General features: G+C 44.9%; 1 long non-coding RNA gene across 1 annotated transcript; it reads left to right on the top strand.

The window, feature by feature from the left end:
* The first annotated feature begins 5127 nt into the window (after positions 1 to 5127).
* LOC132657025 (uncharacterized) lies at positions 5128 to 6239 on the top strand. Its single transcript, XR_009594869.1, has 3 exons — positions 5128 to 5238; positions 5607 to 5657; positions 6142 to 6239. It is a non-coding gene; the product is annotated as an uncharacterized LOC132657025 (long non-coding RNA).
* The last annotated feature ends 200 nt before the right edge of the window (positions 6240 to 6439 follow it).

Genomic DNA, 6439 nt, shown 5'->3' with positions numbered 1-6439 from the left:
AAGTAATATTCTCAGGGTAATATAAGAAGCACAAGCGGCATGCCCATTGAAACCCTCTGCAGGCTTCATTTTGACCAATATCCCAAGTTAAAGCCACCTGAAGTCGAGGGGCAGGGAACTAGCCTGTGTCTACCCTGGGACCACCAGAAGGGAGTTGCATGTGTTCCTATCACAATAGACAGGAACCAATGATCCTATTTATCCACTTGAAACTAATAAGATTAAGCCATAGACAATGATCTAAACATACTAAATGGAGACTTATTTGAGTGTAGGGCAGTGAACAGAGACTTATTTGAGTGTAGGGTAAGGAAATTTGTGGCCCAGAAGTTGAACATAGTTCATTAGCTCATTCCTAACAGCATCAGAGATGTAAACCTGCTATCATTTGGAAAGTTAACCATGGACTAGGCACCTCTAACACCCCGTGGTCCCATCCCACATCCTTCTTTCTGACTATGCCATCCTAGGCTGCACTGGTGCTGCAAACTGGGCCATCAGTTCCTCTTGCCTCACACATAATGTTAACTCAGTGGCAGGCCCCAAGACTGTGAGATAGTGCAAGACATCACTGAACATCCAGTCTAGCCCAAGACATCATTCCAGATTCATTTCTTACCCTCACCATTCTACAGTCCACTTCACTGTTGCTAGCTGCCTTTCCCTATCCACATGCTCTGCTTTGCATATAATTCCATCCTCACAGACTCAGATCCCACCCAGTGAAAACCAAAAGCCATCCTCTCCCACATGCTTTTGCTCACAATCCACCCAGAGTGACTTCCCTTTCCCATACACACAGTCCTAATAAACCTATGGGACTAAGTGTGTTTGTATCACAGAAAGGATGACCTGGGAACATTTGGCACATATATACTCAGATCCCATTTTATGATACTCTCACATTATTGGTCTGATAGAAACTTCAAGAAGAATAAGCTTAAGCAGAAAAGACATTTGGCTAACTCACATAGTACGCTATATGGAATTGAGTGGTTCAGGAGCTAATACAGCAGTTTAATGAACCCAAGCTCTCTGTCATCTGCCATTCTCCATGAGTCAGCAGTATCTTTCATGATTGACAGATGCAAAAGCCCAAAGCATCACATCCTTATACCATCAGGAAGCAGGCAAGTATTCTTCATGCTATCACTCTTACCAGATATAAGAAAATACAAGCTTCCTGCAGATATTTCCTTACACCCGACTGCTTAATACTGTTGCCCATGCCCACATGCCTGGACCATCCCTAGCAAAAGGGAATGGGTTGTTTAGATTGCATTAGGTCAAGCATGAGCCATTGTTGGTGCTAGACTGTGCTAAACAAAAGCCAAGCTCTAAACTGTAGACCAGAAAGAAAAATGTGTTCGTGTTTCATCCTTACATGGCTCCAGGATTTGATCTGACTAGGGGTGACAAGATAATGAAGAAAGGACAGACAGGCAGACAAAAGGATGTACAGAAAAGCTGGGATTGGCTGGACTGGGTGTTCTGATGGCGATGATACAGCACCTCAGGTTGTATCATCATGGCCATGCCAACAATGCACCACACAGGATTTCACTCACCCCCGACACATTCATCTTTGCCAACCTGTGACTAAGCGCGGCATTTCTTGAGCTGCCCCTGAGGCAGTAAGCTTGCTGAGGGTGGGAACATGTCCAGACACACAGGGGCTCTTCCGCGGTACAGACACAGCCACTGACCCTCTCCTATCCATTGTCCCAGCGGTGTCTTGAAGCTGCTGTACAGTGTGCAGGTCCCAGTTCCCCTCATCTTGTTTCTGAAGCCGTCCTTCTCCCCAGAACCTCCAAGAGAGTTTGGTCTTCACTGAAGCTGGGACTCAAAGGTGTACGAATCCTATCAACATACTGATGACTGAGGTTCCCAGGGTAACATGTCTCACTAAAGGAGCTGTGTGTTAAGCAGAGCTATGCTATTGTCTTGGCCTTTATTTCTTCTTTTATTGCCTGCCATAAGGAAGGATGGGGTATTAGATAAATGAGAAGTCAAACCCATATCCCAACACCTAGTACCCCTGTGAGTATGGGAAAGGGGTTTGGCTTTTCTGAGCCTTAGCACTTTGGTTTGCTCATCCTTTTCCAGGGATGTTGACCAAGGCTGCAGTGACTGCAAGACAGACTCTATTCTAGATGTCTGAGTTCAAAGTTACTTCTAAAGCAGGTCAATTGCTCCATGCTTGTCTGTTTCCCTCTCTTCAGTCACCTGATGCTCTCAAAACCCTCAGACTGGTTCCCAAAGATATTCCTCGTCTTGACTGTGGAGTGTGTCATTCTGTTTCTCATATTCCTATGCCTCACCAGTGGCTAGGAAAAAGTCAGTGATGGTATCTGTTTCTCACATTCTTAGGTAAATATGTAAGTTTTTCCTTCTAATAAATAACCATATATTGAAAAAGCCCTGTGAATAGACCCCCCTTGACACCCAAACTGTGTTCGGGAAGCAGAAGAGTGGGAGAAGGAAAGAAAGATGATGACCTCGAGTGGCCTCTTCAACCTCTCTGCTTTCGAGTCAGAGTGCTGTGTTGCTAGGGAGTGGCCTCTTTGTCATCTCTCCTTCACAGCCTCCTTTGACTTCCCTTTTAAAGTAACCATGGACTTTGTGCCTTTACCACTGTGGCTGCCTTGCTTTGGCCCCACCAAAGGTGCACTGTCCATTTTATAATGAGGCTTCCAAAATGGCACAGTGAACTTTTGTACCCAACCAGTTACCACATTTATCACAGATACCAGAAAACTCTACACTCTCCTGGGTCCCTCCACCCTTCTTTCATGGAGGACCAGTTTCTGTTTCCACCCTGCCTCCTAAGAACTAGGATCAAAAAATAAAAATAAATAAAAATAAAAAAAGAACTAGGATCATAGTTTCCTCCAGTCATGTGGCTACTATTTTCTAGTCCTTACCAGCTCCCATTTTTGTGGGATGTAAGTTCACCAGGACGCCTTCTCAGGACGAGGAGGCCTGTTCTGCATGTATTTCTAAACATCTGCCGGGTAACCCCTCCACTCACTCACACACACACACACACACACACACCCGTCCTGCATTAGCACAGTCCAGGGTCACATCACCGCCTTTCTTTAGGGACTGTAAGTCTTGCCTGCCGTCCATCATAAAGTAGACGTCACTGCTGGGCAGACAGACTTGGCATGAACTTGGAGTGACTATGCTCCAGATGCTTGGAGAGAACAGTGTCATAACAAAACCGGATGTAACTTTTCGTCTGAAGTATGGGCAATGCAAAGAAATTTGAGACAAGACTACAATAAGTTCATTATTGTTTAATCGTGCATAGGTGCACACATAAGTAGGTGGTGTCACTGATTGAATCCATGATGATTCTAATCAGTCTCCTCAACATGTCCTATATGTGAGGTCGTTTTATCTGTACGACGTGTCTCAAAAGAATATATGACCATCTCATGTTCTCACAGAAAGCTAAGGCTAAGGAGGGCTAAGGGATGTGCCCCCTACCACACAGTCAGCACGTGTCAGAGGGATGTGAGTGCAAGTGTTGGCTGCCTTACGGTAGCTTTTATTGTCTAGCTTCACTTGCATCTTGTTCACACAGTGCTGCTTGCTGGTCCTGCCATATTTACCTGCTGGTTAATATTTACTCCCTTCTCCCTAGTACACCATGTCAAGGGTGTGGTGTGAGTCCTTTACTTCCTGAATCTCCATTACTGAGTTTAAAGCAGGTTCCAAAAGGACATTAAACATAGCAACCCTGAGCTTATGATGAACGAAAAGCAGACTGCAATGTACAGTCCAGTAACAGACAGGTAGCGGCCTTTCCTCGTCTGCAGTGGGAGCCCCTTGAATGGTAAAATTGCCCAGCCACCTTCCAACCTTCAGGTAACCCCCCACAATATATGGAAACTGGCATGTATACAGAGAGCTTTGTGGAGGATGAACTGAGTGGAGAACTCTGTTGCAAATGGGATGATTAGAACACAGTAGGAGCTTGGGGGGTTACAAGATTGCCCCCTTGCTTTGAGCCCCTCAGAACCCTGATGAGTTACCTCCTCAGAATTCTGGGTATGCTTAGCACCTCAACTTCCTCCCTAGTGAAATGAGGAGAATGATATGCATGGAGAAATATTTATGGAATTACAATATTTTATAAAAGTACTCTTACAGGTATGTCTAAAACCAAAGTGGCCATTATACATCAAGGCAGCTCAGGTCCTACTGGCGTATCAGCGATCAGGGCATGATGGTCAGCCTTCTTCTATGCCACCGGGCAGAACTGGTCTTGTTGGTTCTACTAAGGAGTTTAATCTCCAAGCTTGGGCAGTGGGACTCCTCATTCCACATTACTATCTTTCTACCTGTTCTGATGAGAATCCCTGAGAAGCCTGTGGAGCATTTTGAAGATCTGAAACACCCTGTAGTCTGGTCTCTGTTTACTTAGTGGAAAGAAATGAAGAATAAAGGAAAAGAGAAACAAAGAAACTAGCCTAATACCAATGTTTCCAAATTTGCAAAGTGAGCAAGATTAGTGTTTGGTGCTCTTTGATGTCTGATCTTTCCCCCTTAAAAATCTGAGACTGATACTCCAACCAAGGACCATTCATGGAGATAACCTAGAACCCCTGCCCAGATGTACCCCATGGCAGCTCAGTGTCCAAGTAAGTTCCCTAGTAATGGGAACAGGGACTGTCTCTGACATGAACTCAGTGGCCTGCTCTTTGACCTCTCCTTCAGGGGGTTCAGCCTTACCAGGCTACAGAGGAAGACAATGCAGCCACCCCTGATGAGACCTGAATAAGCTAGGGTGGGTCAGACAGAAGGGGAGGAGGACCTCCCCATCCGTGGACTGGAGGAGGGGCATGGGTGGAGATGAGGGAGGGAGAGTGGGATTGGGAGGGGGGAAAATGGGATACAAAGTGAATAAACTGTAATTTATAAAATTAAAATCTTTTAAAAAATGGAGTATGTTCAAATCACCTCAGTCAGTCTTTAGAGAGATGGGGGGGGGGAGATTATACCACATAATGACAGCACAGAGAAAACTGCCCACTTAAATCAATGACCTCACTGCCTGTTTTCTTATCCATTGAACTGTGTATTGAGCAGTAATTGTTCTTACATTCAGGTTGATAGAGACTTCCAACTCAGAGAACCCAGGGAGATACCTCTATGAAGACATCTTGCAGACTCCGTGCATGGGTCCCATCACTTCTGCCATCTTCCAAGGTCCGATCTTTCGTAAAGGTACCTGTCTTTCTCATACAGTAAAAGCACAGACATGTAAATTCATTATCCGTCTGCATTTTGGCAGCTTCCTCTGGGGTTATTATATCTTCCTTGGCTTTCTACAGACCCTGTGCTGGTTAGTTTTAACTGCCAACTTAATACAGCCTGGAGTTATCTAGAAGGGGAGTTTCAGTTGAATTATTCCCTAGATGGGATTGACCTGTGAGCATGTCTGTAGGGATTTTCTTGATTATTAATTGATATAAGAGGTTCCACCCACTATGGGTGATACCATTCCCTCGGCAGGTGGTCCTGTGCTGTGTAAGAAAGCTATCTGGGCACAGGGCTGCAAGTGAGTCACCAGACTACATGGTTTCTGCTTCTAGTTCCTGCTGGAGATTCTGAATTCCCTCAACAATGGACTGTGACCCGGAAATGTGAGTCTAATAAATCCTTTCCTCCCCTAAGCTGCTTTTGGTCAGAATGTTTTATTACAGCAACAGAAAGAAAGCAGGAACAAGCCTCAGAGCAAGCTGAGTGTAGGACAATGCAAACTTGGCCATTGACTTAATGATGCAAGCCTGCCCTAGAAGGAGCAGCTGGAAACCAGTGACAGTAAATAATGAGCATGAGTTATAACGGGTTCAAGGTGTCCACATCTGATTTTCAAAGATTTCTATTGCCCTCGAGTTCTTCAAATACAAAATCTGCTGTTTAAAAAAAAATACATGCTAAATAATTGTAAACACTCTGTTGCCCTAGCTGAAAACCAGCTGGTAGTGAAGGCGACTTGACTGGCCCCCAACCAAGATCTGGAATCACCTGGGTCAGACACAGCCTTGGCTATTCTTCGCTGAGGGTAGTCAGATGTCCCAAGTTCCTAGGCAGCATTTATTTTATCACACTATGTTTCCTTTGCAGGACGATAGGTTCCTACCTCTACCACCTAGTAGATTCCCAAAATGACTTTCAGAGGAGCATCAGGTACTATCAGGCCTGAAGGGATGTTTTCAAGAGAAGCTTGGAAGAATGGCTTGTAAAAGGTCAGAGGCTCCATTCCTGTGTCCCTGATGTTATGCTAGGTGAAGGAGAAGTAGATTGTAAAGCACTTTGGAATTATCAAGGACACACACACACACACACAGCCATCAACAACACCAGATGATTGTGCCAGGCTTGTGATAGGAGGCTGGAAGTCTTTTTTTTTAATATATAAGTA

Source organism: Meriones unguiculatus, chromosome 10 (genome assembly GCF_030254825.1).
Source record: "Meriones unguiculatus strain TT.TT164.6M chromosome 10, Bangor_MerUng_6.1, whole genome shotgun sequence".
In the NCBI taxonomy this organism is placed as follows: domain Eukaryota; kingdom Metazoa; phylum Chordata; class Mammalia; order Rodentia; family Muridae; genus Meriones; species Meriones unguiculatus.
Note: the sequence above shows the minus strand (reverse complement) of the source record. Positions and strands in the feature narration are given on the sequence as shown.